Raw genomic sequence first — 14,412 nt, forward strand, 5'->3', positions numbered from 1 at the left:
AGAGGAAGCAAATGTATGCATAATTGACCCAAATAATATGATTTTATAGCATAACATAGTTTAAGGAGAAATGTCATTTCTCCATTTTCTTGCACATATTGCTTTTCACCTTTTCTTCTCTGTACTCTCTGCAAAAAGTAATCACAACCATGAGTCAGTTTCACAGCTACAAATATTAGTCCTGGTACCAATATATAGTTTACATACACTTAACTTTTTCACTGATGCATTTAGCTTTCAAGAAATTACTACTCTTTAATAAACCCACATCGGTGGGCAGTATGTGACCACAAACACCCCTATCTTTGGGTTAACCATCCAGTCTGTTTTAGCCATCCATTCAGCTGTGAGCTCTAATCCAGAGTGGGACATTGAGCAAAGTGAAGATCCAGAAATAACCCACTGGACTTAGCATCTCATTGACCAAAGAAGCTCTGGCTTTATGGAGATGCTGGGATCTGGACCTGAGCCCTCCTGGTCAGCATCTATTACCTGACCCAAAGGAACACAAATGATGTTGAACAATTCAAAAGAAGGAGGCCCTAAGATTCAAGGCAGAGGACTGTTAATAGGGACCGAGAAAGACTTTAAAGTTAAGGAAAAATTTAAAGCTTAGTAAGAAGAATCTTACTTAGATTGAGGAAGTATTATCCACACAAAGAAAGTATTTGTGGATCCTACAAATGACTTTAATCCATACTTGTTTTTTTTCTTAATAGTATCTTCCTTCACGTTGCAGTAGGAGTGTAGCCGTTTACTAGGGGAACAGACAGGCTGATTATTTGGGACAATGTTTCACATCCTTGACTCTTGTTCTGGTGGATGTTTGTTCTTCCTATAATTTGGATCATACCAGGAACTGTAAGGAGTATTTCTTGAATGAGTTAGAGCATAGACTGATATTATTATTCTTTGAATTTTTCTGTGTTTTCTAGTATCCTGATACCAGGCTCTTATTTTGTTACCATTTTGAATTGAGAAGTTACAAACTACATTACTGTAACAATACTTTGCTATTGTTAGTGTATTTTCAGCTAGTTTGCCAAAATTTCACCATCATTTAGGGCTAAATTTACTTTGTCGGAACTATCACTGTGGTAATTATGGATGCCTAATGGTTTTGCTAATGTAATAAGTGATGTGAGTGGTCTGCTCATATGGTTTGAAATCCCTTGCCATTTTGTGCACATCTGCCTTCCAAAGGCCAGCTCCTGTAAGCCTTTGAGCTTCTAGAAGCCACTAGGGGAAGACCTTAAGCAGTGATTGGCAGGTTTCAGCATACAAACACACTAACTTCTTTGGCCCTTACTTAATCAATTCTAAGGAATGTGCCTATACTATTTGTCAGAGTTTCCTCTACAGGATTAAGCTTCAGTTGGCCCCTGTGATTGCTATCTTAATATATTAGCTGCCTTCCCATCTGTTATCATGTTCCCCACTCCCCTGTCCGTTTACTGAGACCCTCCCAAATAACTTATCTTCACTCATTCCTTGTCTCAGAGTCAGCTTCTGGAGGAACTCCAACTAAGACAACTACCTAATTAACCCAACAATTAGAATCATTCACATTTAGACTGATGTTAATTTATTTTACACTGTTACGATAAATTGTTTAGAAAAAAATTGACAATTTTTCTAAATTGCTATAAGGGTGATCTGTTTGAATTTATTTGAGATGTAAAATATTTAGGATGACAGATCTCTTTTCATTTTTTTGTGACACAACATTGTTAAAATTGCTGGCTATCAAATACTAATAAAAATTAGCAATAGTGTGTGAGTAAAAGGGTGTTACATGGTCACTCTTTTATTAGCATTCTAAACCTAATTTTTAGTAAAATCAATATAAGTAATAAAGTCTTAACACTGATAGAAGTAATGAAAAATACATTCTAACAAACAAAAAAGAATATAATTCTAACAAAAAGTTTATATAGATCTATAGTCTAAACTAAAATGAACCTTAATACCTCTAAAATGCTCAAATGTAAATGTTTAGGGGCACCTAAAAATGCCAAAGAACTGAAAACAATAAAAGATGGTAAAGAAATAAGATCCTAAGACACTAAAAACTATTATTCAGAGAACTTAATGTACCAAATAAACTAATAAAATATTTAACAGCCACCTTGATACTAAAAGTAAGATGTAATAAAATACTCAAATGAAAGTATTAAGACAATCCACTTTATATCTCCACCCATCTTATCTGTCTTGGCCTGCTTTTCCTCAAACCACCAGCATGTTAAGATAATTCAGTATACTTTTCTTGTTCTTTTGCTTAATTTGACCAGTTTTGTTTATATCACAAGTTGAGAAACTGCCACGTATTTTTTCTAAATGTTTTGATTTTTTAAAAATGTTCTTTTATACTTCAAATAACTCCACAGACATTGCAGTATAATGAATAGGATCATAGGTCTTAGAGCCTAAGCATGGACCTTAGGCCCATTCCTGGGTCCAATCCTGGCTCTGACACTTTCTTGCTAAGTGACCCAAAGCACTTTACTTCTTCTCTTAGCTTTGATTTCCATCTGTTAATTTGGGGATGATCAGAGCATACTATCCATAAAGTTGCTTTGAGAATTAAATAACTTTTTTTTTTTCCCCCAAGACGGAGTTTCGCTCTTGTTGCCCAGGCTGGAGTTCAATGGTGTGATCTTGGCTCACTGCAACCTCCGCTTTCCGGGTTCAAGTGATTCTCCTACCTCAGCCTAGCAAGTAGCTGGGATTACGGGCATGTGCCGCCACGCCTGGCTAATTTTGTATTTTTAGTAGAAACGGTGTTTCTCCATGTTAGTCGGGCTTGTCTGGAACTCCCCAGCTCAGGTGATCCGTCTGCCTCAGCCTCCTAAAGTGCTGGGATTACAGGCGTGAGCCACCATACCCGGCCGAGAATTAAATAACTTAAGTGTACAATATATGCCCGGCCGAGAATTAAATAACTTAAGTGTACAATATTTAGAATAGTGCTTGATGTGTATGAATGTTCAATAAATGTTCAATTTTTTTCATGTAGAAACAATGTATTATGGCTGAAATTAGAATTTATAAAGTTGAGTTGAGATAAAAAGTGGTTGACATATATAACCACTTTTATATAATGATTAGTATGGGGAAAATGCATTCTAATTACCAGACTACTGACTTCAAAAATGAGTGTTTGAAACACAACTCGTTTGTAAAATACTACATTTTTTACTAATTTTTTCATGTAGTGTTTACTATTTTTCTAGTAAGGCAAAGGAAAAGTGAATGGTATGCCTTCTGTGTGCAAATCAGCACTTTTATGTCATTGCATGTAATCCACAAACAGTCCTACTAGGTGTCAGAACTTCGTTTAAAAGGAGGAAGCTGAAATTTTACAAGGGTCCAGGGATTTACTCAGATAGTAGCCCTGTTGTAATGTAGTCTCTTTAACTCCAAGCTCAAAGCTTCTGCTACTGTCTTCTGTTATTAACAGGAGAGAGGTTTGATACATGTAACAACTGTTATGCTACAGGCACCAACCATTCTGGCATCACAGTGGATGCCAGAATACTAGAGGATCCCTGCTGTACCAGGTGTTAACCTTAGGGAATATGGAGGTGTGTTGGTGGGGGTAGGGTCCATAGAGAAGGGGCTATTTGGAGAGCTTGGAGCAGTGGCCATTTTCCAACCGATATTTAAGTATTATATTATTTATTATTTTAACAACTAGTACAGCCACACTGTTCTTTCTGACCAAACATTAGCCTTATCAAAATTTTGATATAACTAGTGTTATTATTAAGTATAAGAAAAAATTTAAAGACCACATTAATTTTTGTTTTCATGTTATTTCTACAAGATGTTTTTAGGACCAGGCATAATTGAGAATTTCTTCCTTGTAATTCTTGCTAAACCCTAAGTACATAAATATTTGGTCCTGTTTCACTTACATTGATTGATTAATCACTGGTTGTTTCATTTCCTGTTGCCATAGCAAGAATACCTGAGACTGGGTAATTGATAAGAAAAGATAAATATTTCTTACAGTTCTGAAGGCTAGGAAGTCTAAGACTGAGCAGCCAACATCTGGTGAGGGCCTTCTTGCCTTTATTATTTTCAGCCATTTTTTAAAACCATTATGAACTTGCAGTAATTTAGAGGAAGAAGCTTACATATTAATGTACTCTGTCCAAAATATTTCTTAATCTATTATAAATATCATAAAGGACTTTATTGTTTACTTGTTTTCCAAATGTGAATTTGTCTCATTTATAACTTTCCTCTTGTTACATATTCTTTATCATCAAAGAAGAATAAAACATTGTTACCTAACAATCTACATACTATCTGCTCAAATTTGCTAAAAGATCCAATCTCTTTATTTTGTAATTTGGAAGCAACACAAATCACTGATTATATTTGTTCCTCTTTTATCTTTTTTATGTGGTAGAAAATTTATTTGAATTACAGATGTTAGACAGTGACTATATTTTCTTCATTTATATTGTAATATTACATAGAATGTCATTCATTTCATTCTAATGCTTTTAGCCTGAACCATATGAAATTACCAATATTCGACATTTTTACCAATAAAAAGGACAATTTCACCAATTCAACCCAATTTAGAAGCATATATTGCCAAAAATATTTAGTACTTTTGAGGTAATCTTTTTATTATCTCCATTTATGAAGTGAATGCTTAATTTTTGTTTCAGTTACTAATGGTTAGTTGTTCTCTGTTGCAACTAGCCAATGAATAGATGTTTTTATATATTTTATATTTTATTTTTCCTGAAAATCATACTAAGATTAATTTACGTGTATTGATTTGCAGTCTTCTGTGCCAATTTAAGATTCTATGTAACATATTTTTATATAGGACATATTTTATTATAAATATCTATATCTATATCTGCAACAATATCTACAGCTGTATTCTTAGTGCCATAAAATCACAAGAAAATCATAGCATTATAAAGGCCAGCAATATAGGGAACATTTAATATTTGATTAGTTCTAAGTAGCATTTGAGGCTATGTGTGAGAGGCAGTATTAAGCCTTAAATCACTCATATGGAGCAAAATGGCTGATAATATTTTGGTTTAAACGTTTGAATAGTTATTTTTCTGCATCGTCATTTCAGTTCATTATAAACAGAGAAGATTCAGCAAGTTTCTGGAAATACTTAACATACTTCACATTTTATTTTATGGCTTTTGAATTGTCACCTATGAAATCTAAAATTATGTTCCATTTATTTTTTTGTGTATCTTAAAAAACTTGACAGGACAATTCTCTAAATGTAAAAAAAAAAAAAAAAAAACATCTGATAAACAAGAATGACTTAGAAGTTCTTTATGGTTGCACTTGCTCATATTCAGATTTTATTTTTTGATTTGTGAATTATCACCAAGTCAATAATGGCCCCATCTTTGTTTACTCCTGTACATAATTTGTATAATCCAGACATCTTTTTTTGCTTATAAGGGTTTTATTTTCATGTCAGTGTGTTATTTTCCCTGTCTAAACTCTTCATTATTTGTCAGATTGGCATAATATTGTGCTGCTCTGGGTAAGATTTGAAATATTATTCTCTTCTGGTAAAAGATATCTGTTTCTAGACATGATAAAAATCAGGCATTACTGCTGGCTTACAGAATTCCTTACATAAAATGGTTTCTTTTACTGTTATGAGTGCCTGCACCAAAAATCTACAGAAACTCAGAGCCTAGTGTTTCTCCCCAGTGCTGGCTGTTTTGATGCTGTAGTCACATTTACTTACCTAGTTTTCCTACATCACTGCGTATGATATGATACTCCTGTTCTTCTGTATATTTGCATTTTCTCTGCCTCTCATTTAATTTTTAAGTATTTTTACATGAGGGTACTTCTCCACCTCCTTGCACAGAGTTCTGACACCTCTCCCTGCTATGTTTTTGTGTGTGTGTGTGCCTACTGGAAATTTTTGGAATTATTTGTGCCTATTGGAATTTGTTTTAGTTATGTCAGAAATTTTCGTTTTGCTTTGTTTTCTTCTGCATTTCTTTATTTTATAACTTCTTAATTTATTCCTAAGATGTAGCTACTTATTGCATTTTTTTTTCTTTTGTCAATTATGCTGCCTGAAGTGTTTTCGCTTGAGGATTTATTAATGAGGATTCTTTATTTGGGGGTTTTGTTTCTGTTTTTTTGATAATTTTTAAAGTCACATAGGCTGAAGTACGCATCATCTAAAAGATTATGCTTTACATTCTCAATGTCATAAATACTGGACAGAGATTGTTTATATAAAGTCTTATAACAAATTTGATCTTTGCATATAAGCAATTTATTTGCTAATTTTAATCATCTATAGCTGCGTTTTGACGCTACTCCTTTAAAACATATCTACAGGAAAAGAATTTTTAGTCTTTATGTCCATTAAATGGTATTTATTTAAAAATTTTTTCTATAAATTAATTCAAATATATCTGCCCTCTAATTCATTCCCCTCAAATTAGTCTTAATTATCAAATACTGATTCATGAGTCTATCATATTTTATTGTTTAAACCTATAAGATTTCCTTTTGTTTTTATACAGAGAATGTCTTCTAAGTAGATTTTAAGCTCTGATTCAATATTTTCTGCTTTAGCTCCTACAACACCCTAGTGGTTTGTTCTGTTGAACATACTGGAGTCACTGTTAGACCTATTCATTTCTTTGCTACTACCATATAAATAAAGGATTGTGGTCTACATTCTAGATTTTTTTTAAGCATTGAAGACGATTTATGATAGCTTAATGAAATGTATCTTTATAATAGTGTTTTTCTTGGAATGGTAGTGTGTTACATGTCCAATGCCCAAAAATGTTATCATTGTACCATTAAAATACTAGAAAATATGTGAACGTCCTTTAGGATCTCCTAATTTTTGTTGATAAAGACAACAGCACATCCCTCCGTCCTCTTCCCACTCCAGAGTCAGGGACCCATTTTCTATTTTATCACCAATAAGAACGTCATTTTTTTGTTGAGCCAAATCCCAAATCTTTTGCTGTTTTTTATCTGGTGATTTGTTTGTTTGCTTGCTTTATTTTGTTTGTAATGGTGGCCCACCACCAATTTATTATGTTTGTTTTCGCTTTGGGGTTAGTTAAATATGTTAGGTAATGGACTGCTGACTGGTAAAACTAATGCCTATATTTTACCATATTGCTTAAGCCTCTCTCTCTCTATATATATATATATATACACACACACACACAAACACACACTTTAAGTTTAAATATATACTTTAAGTTTAAATATATACTTTAAGCCTATATATATATATACACTTTAAGTATATATATATGCTTTAAGTTCTAGGGTACATGTGCACAACATGCAGGTTTGTTACATATGTATTCATGTGCCATATTGGTGTGCTGCACCCATTAACTTGTCATTTACATTAGGTATATCTCCTAATGCTATCCCTCCCCTCTCCCCCTCCCCACAATAGTCCGCAGTGTGTGATGTTCCCCTTCCTGTGTCCAAGTGATCTCATTGTTCAATTCCGACCAATGATGAGAACATGCGATGTTTGGTTTTCTGTTCTTGCGATAGTTTGCTGACAATGATGGTTTCCAGCTTCATCCACGTCCCTACAAAGGACACGAACTCATCCCTTTTTATGGCTGCATAGTATCCCATGGTGTACATGTGCCACATTTTATTAATCCAGTCTGTCACTGATGGATATTTGGGTTGATTCCAAGTCTTTGCTATTGTGAATAGTGCTGCAGTAAACATACGTGTGCATGTGTCTTTATAGTAGCATGATTTATAATCCTTTGGGTATGTCCCCAGTAATGGGATGGCTGGGTCAAATGGTATTTCTAGTTCTAGATCCTTGAGGAGTTGCCACACTGTCTTCCACAATGGTTGAACTAGTTTAAGTCCCATCAACAGTGTAAAAGTGTTCCTATTTCTCCACATCCTCTCCAGCACCTGTTGTTTCCTGACTTTTTAATGATCACCATTCTAACTGTGTGAGATGGTATCTCATTGTGGTTTTGATTTGCATTTCTCTGATGGCCAGTGATGATGAGCATTTTTTCATGTGTCTGTTGGCTGTATAAATGTCTTCTTTTGAGAAGTGTCCATTCATATCCTTTGCTTGCTTTTTGATGGGGTTGTTTTTTTCTTGTCAATTTGTTTGAGTTTTTTGTAGGTTCTGGGTATTAGCCCTTTGTCAGATGAGTAGATTGCAAAAATTTTCTCCCATTCTGTAGGTTGTCTGTTCACTCCGATGGTAGTTTCTTTTGCTGTGCAGAAGCTCTTTAGTTTAATTAGATCCTTTTTTTCAATTTTGGCTTTTGTTGCCGTTGCTATTGGTGTTTTAGACATGAAGTCCTTGCCCATGCCTATGTCCTGAATGGTATTGCCTAGGTTTTCTTCTAGGGTTTTTATGGTTTTAGGTCTAACATTTAAGTCTCTAATCCATCTTGAATTAATTTTCATATAAGGAGTAAGGAAAGGATCCAGTTTCAGTTTTCTACTTATGGCTAGCCAATTTTCCCAGCACCATTTATTAAATAGGGAATCCTTTACCCATTTCTTGTTTTTCTCAGGTTTGTCAAAGATCAGATGACTGCAGATGTGTGGTATTATTTCTGCGGGCTCTGTTCTGTTCCATTGGTCTATATCTCTATTTCGGTACCAGCACCATGCTGTTTTGGTTACTGTAACCTTGTAGTATAGTTTGAAGTCAGGTAGCATGATGCCTCCAGCTTTGTTCTTTTGGCTTAGGATTGTCTTGGCAATGCAGGGTCTTTTTTGGTTCCATATGAAGTTTAAAGCAGTTTTTTCCAATTCTGTGAAGAAAGTCATTGGTAGCCTAATGGGTATGGTATTGAATCTGTAAGTTACCTTGGGCAGTATGGCCCTTTTCACAGTATTGATTTTTCCTATCCATGAGCATGGTATGTTCTTCCATTTGTTTGTGCCCTCTTTTATTTCACTGAGCAGTGGTTTGTAGTTCTCCTTGAAGAGGTCCTTCACATCCCTTGTAGTTGGATTCCTAGGTATTTTATTCTCTTTGAAGCTATTGTGAATGGGAGTTCATTCATGATTTGGCTCTCTGTTTGTCTGTTATTGGTGCATAAGAATATTTGTGATTTTTGCACATTGATTTTGTATCCTGAGATTTTGCTGCAGTTGCTTATCAGCTTAAGGAGATTTTGGACTCAGACAATGAGTTTTTCTAAATATACAATCATGTCGGTACAAGGAGGAGCTGGTACCATTCCTTCTGAAACTATTCCAATCAATAGAAAAAGAGGGAATCCTCCCTAACTCATTTTACGAGGCCAACATCATCCTGATACCAAAGCCTGGCAGAGACACAACAAAAAAAGAGAATTTTAGACCAATATCCCTGATGAACATCGATGCAAAAATCCTCAATAAAATACTGGCAAACCGAATCCAGCAGCACGTCAAACAGCTTATCCACCTTGCTCAAGTGGGCTTCATCCCTGGAATGCAAGGCTGGTTCAACATACGCAAATCAATAAACATAATCCAGCGTATAAACAGAACCAAAGACAAAAACCACATGATTATCTCAATAGATGCAGAAAAGGCCTTTGAAAAAATTCAGCAGCCCTTCATGCTAAAAACTCTCAATAAATTAGGTATTGATGGGACGTATGTCAAAATAATAAGAGCTATTTATGACAAACCCACAGCCAATATTATACTGAATGGGCAAAAACTGGAAGCATTCCCTTTGAAAACTGGCACAAGACAGGGATGCCCTCTCTCACCACTCCTATTCAACATAGTGTTGGAAGTTCTGGCTAGGGCAATCGGGCAAGAGAAAGAAAAAAAGAGTATTCAATTAGGAAAAGAAGAAGTCAAATTGTCCCTGTTTGCTTTAGACCTTTTTAAAAATCATGATACCCTGTTAAGTACTTATTGGTTTCTTTTGGCTGCATCCAAAAGGGGGCAGTACAACTTTGGTGTTTAATTTGTGAAAGTGTTTTTTTTCTTGTTTGCTCCTACAAGTTCTAGTGATGGCTTATTCATCAAATCATAGAATTGGAAGAGACCTTCAAGGCTACCATGATGCAGAAGGAATTTAAATATGCCCTCTGGTTGAATTCCTTCTTCAATAGCCCTGTCTCTTATCCAGTAATTCCATCCATATTTTTAGGATAAACCTGAACAGTGAAATCAGCAGTAGTTGTCACTGTTGCATTTCTTCCCTTCCCTTCTTTTTTCTCCTCTATAGAACTTTCTAGCACTGAAAAATAATTTCTGGCAAACTAGAAATGTAGACAATTCCTGTTGGTGGTCATAATGAGAAAAAGAGGAATATGATATTTGAGAAAAGTAAACGAAGATGATGTCAGTGGTAGTGATTTTTTAAGGAAGTCATGAAAATGATAAAGTGGGAAAGTAAACCTGGGATTTCAAACTGCACTCCATTGGTACCAGTGAGGAGGTATATACTGTTAGAAATGTGTACTAGCTGGGCATGGTGGCACACATCTGGAGTCCAAGCTACTTGGGAGGCCTAGGTGGAAGGATCATTTGAGCCTAAGAGGCCAAGGCTGTGGTGAGCCACGATTGCACTATTACAGTCCAGCCTGGGTGCCAGAGCAAAACCCTGTCTCAAATTAAAAAATAAGAAATGTGTCAGAGAGACCACTGAGTAAGGACTCAGTGCAGCAAGAAACAAAACCTGAGAAGATATGAAGAGAAGTTAGTATAAATATACTAGTCATAAATTTCTAAAGGTGCCAATATTTGGATGGAAGCAGACAGTAAGGTTGTGTGTGTATATATATATATATATTCCAAAAGTAAAGTAGCTTCATAAGCATTTCTATAACACTTCCCAGAGGACGTTCTTGAAAGGTACTAGCAAGAATGGAAAAATAAATGGAAATTATCCCTAAAGTTAAAATATGTGAATTGTCATTGATCATATCTTTAGTTTACTATCCTTTTAAAAATTTTGTTTTAGTGACTGTATGCCTATTGACATAGACTTTCATGTTCACATGATCTTAATCACCTAATTCTGTTTTTCTTCACAATATATTAGTTTTCTCAACCTTGAGTTCTTGATCCAGAGAGATTTTCAAGAAACCTTATTTTTGAAGTCAGGGAGAAACTATATAGAATTAGAGGAATGAATGAGCTTCCAGCTTATTCACTGAGTTCCAGCCTTATTAAATCATTAATGTCAACAAGCCCAATATATTGATAAGGTACATGTTCTTGGAACTATATTTGATAAAACATTGTACTTCTTTCTCTCAGAAAAAGCTCTCAAGATGTTTGCATACAAGTTACACAAAAATCACTCACTGGTCTTCCCCAAGTAATGGATATAACAAAGGTGGGCTCTCAGAACCAAACTGCTTATTTATTCCAGCTGAAGAGATCCCCTGTGTGGATCTGATAGACATTCTTAGGAAATGCTTGTGAGGAAAAAAGGAGTGTTTCTTTTTAAATCTCTAATGAAAATATTTCATTTAATGTTAATACTCTGAATAGCCTGGTTATTATGAACTTTCACAGATATATTTCATTTCTTTGTACTTTTTTTCAGTGAGCTCACATTCCACTGAAGCCATATTGTCTGGGCAAGTTGCAAGAGGGGTAAACACAAAGTTTAATTTGGTGAACAGGATTTAGAATTACCTTTGGTTCTTTGTTTCTGAAAGTGACCTGCTCATACCCAATAAGGGATTCTTCTTCTCTTTGCAACAAAAGGATAATAGTTGCATTAAAATCATTTTAAAGTAATTTAAGGCCCACTAAGAGAGTAATCTGGAATAAACCTACTAATAGTCTGAATTAGTACTATGTAGTGGCTGAAATATGCTTAGGCTAAAATCATTCTCTGTGATAAATACAGTAAAAACAATTGATAAAACAAATATTCTGTGGATTGCATGATTAGAGCTATGGTTATACTGAAGAAATTTGGAATATTTTAAAAAGCAAATATAAGCTAAAAAGATTTTTAATTCTTTGAATATTTGATTCCTGTTGAAATGAAAGATTCTTTGCAGTTTTATTTTATTTTATAACTTCTTGCTATGATCGGTTTCCATTCAACCATGTATGATATTTGTGAATTAGAATTTTTTTTAAAAGTCACCTATCAGATCAGAATGACTGGGATCTTGAAGGCTATGAGAAAGTTGCATAATACTAATACTATGAAAACAATCACTTACAAAAGTTTATGATTTGATATAATCCAATAGCTCAGAGAAGTAGAAAGCATATTTTCTTTCTATATGAATTGCCATGTTTTAAAACTAGAATGAAATTTTATTGGAATGAAATGAAAGAGAAGACATTACAACAGATTCTACAGAAAGAGAATGGATCGTAAGAGACGACTATGAACAATTCTACACCAACCAATTAGTTAATCTACAAGTGGATAAATGCCTAGACATACGCAGCCTATGAAGACTGAATATGAAGAAACAGAAAATCTAAACATACCAATGACAAGTAAGGAGATGGAATTAGTAATCAAAATCTCTCATCAAAGAAAAGCCCAGGACCTGATGGCTTATAGCTAAATTCTATCAAACGTTTAAAGTAGAACTAATACCAGTCCTTCTCAAAATCTTCCAAAAAATCAAAGAGGAGATAATACTTTCAGACTCTTTTTATGAGGCTAGCATTACTCTGATACCAAAGCCAGACAAGGACATTACAAAAAAAGAAAATTACAGGCCAGTATCCTTATGTGTATATTATGCAAATATCCTCAACAAAATACTAGCAAACCAAATCAACAACGCATTAAAAATATCATCCACGGCCAGGCGCAGTGGCTCAAGCCTGTAATCCCAGCACTTTGGGCGGCCGAGACGGGCGGATCACGAGGTCAGGAGATCGAGACCATCCTGGCTAACCCGGTGAAACCCCGTCTCTACTAAAAAATACAAAAAAACTAGCGGGGCGAGGTGGCGGGCGCCTGTAGTCCCAGCTACTTGGGAGGCTGAGGCAGGAGAATGGCGTGAACCCGGGAGGCGGAGCTTGCAGTGAGCTGAGATCTGGCCACTGCACTCCAGCCTGGGCGACAGAGCAAGACTCCATCTCAAAAAAAAAAAAAAATCATCCAGTATGATCCAGTGTTATTTAACCCTGGGATGCAAGAATAGTTCAAAATACACAAATCAATAAATGTGATACCTCATCTTAACAGAGTGAAGGGGACATATCATCTCATATAGATGAAAAAAAAATACTTGACAAAATTCAACATCCTTTCATGATAAAAAACTGTCACCAAATTAGGTATAGAAGGAATGTACCTCAACACAATAAAGACTATGTATGACATTCAGCTAACATCATACTGAATGGGAAAAGCTGAAAGCTTTCCCTCTAAGAACCAGAAAAGGACAAACATACCCACTGTTACCTGTCCTTCTCATTATAGTACTGGAAGTCCTGGCCAGCACAATTAGTCAAGAGAAAGAAATATAAAGCATCCAGATGGGTAAAGAAGAAGTGAAACTGTCGCTGTTTGCTGATAACATGATCTTATGTATAAAAAACCCTACAGATTCTACCAAAAAACTATTAGGATAAACAAGTACAGTAAAGTTGCAGGATACAAAAAATCAACATACAGAAATCAGTAGCGTTTCTATTCACTAAGTGAACTCCCCAAGAATCAAGAAAATAATCCCATTTACAATAGCTACAAAATATTTAAGAATAAATTTGCCTGGGCACTGTGACTCACACCTATAATCTGAGCACTTTGGGAGGCTGAGGTGGGAGGATCGCTTGACACCAGGAGTTTATGACCAGCCTGGACAGCATAGCAAGACCCCATCTCTATAAAGAATTTTGAAAGTTAGCCAGGTGCAGTGGCATGTTCCTGTAAATCGCAGCTACTCAGGAGGCTGAGGTGTGAGTGATGTCTGTGATGGCCTGTCTGGAACTGCCCTTGCAAAGAATACAGCTGCAGTGGGGGAGGTGCAGCCAAAGCTGGGTGCTCTGAGGAGCCTACAGGAACCAGGAACAGCAGTGCCCCGCCCTCCTGGGTGTACCTGCAGCCACCCAGCAGTGGCTGCAGACCCTGGCATCCCTGTGCTCTCAGGGGCCTGGGAAGCCCACCCTGCCCCTGGAAGCTCCAAAACACCTGCTCCTGCTGCCTGGCCTCTCCTTGCTCCGGGTGCCTGCTCCCATTTCAGAACAAGGTTGAAGGCGAGCCGAGGCACTGTTGTGATCCAGTCAAGTGTGCACATGCTGGGGGCTGTGCAGACGTGCCAACTCCCCCTGCCACCTCAGCCCCCTCTGAAACTTTGGGAGGGAGGCCTGGGGTTGGGGAAGGCAGAGGGTGGCTGGGGCAGGCCTGTAAGCACCCCTCCACAGGAATAGCCTGGGTGCCCTGGTTGACAGGATTGATGGCAGCAGGAG

The 14,412-nt window shown here is 36.1% G+C and overlaps 1 protein-coding gene across 35 annotated transcripts in view; it reads left to right on the top strand.

The window, feature by feature from the left end:
• Positions 1 to 14,412, top strand: part of MBD5 (methyl-CpG binding domain protein 5) — a 515,330-nt gene that overhangs the window by 155,899 nt on the left and 345,019 nt on the right. The window lies entirely within an intron of this gene.

This window comes from Macaca fascicularis, chromosome 12 (assembly GCF_037993035.2).
Source record: "Macaca fascicularis isolate 582-1 chromosome 12, T2T-MFA8v1.1".
Classification (NCBI taxonomy): domain Eukaryota; kingdom Metazoa; phylum Chordata; class Mammalia; order Primates; family Cercopithecidae; genus Macaca; species Macaca fascicularis.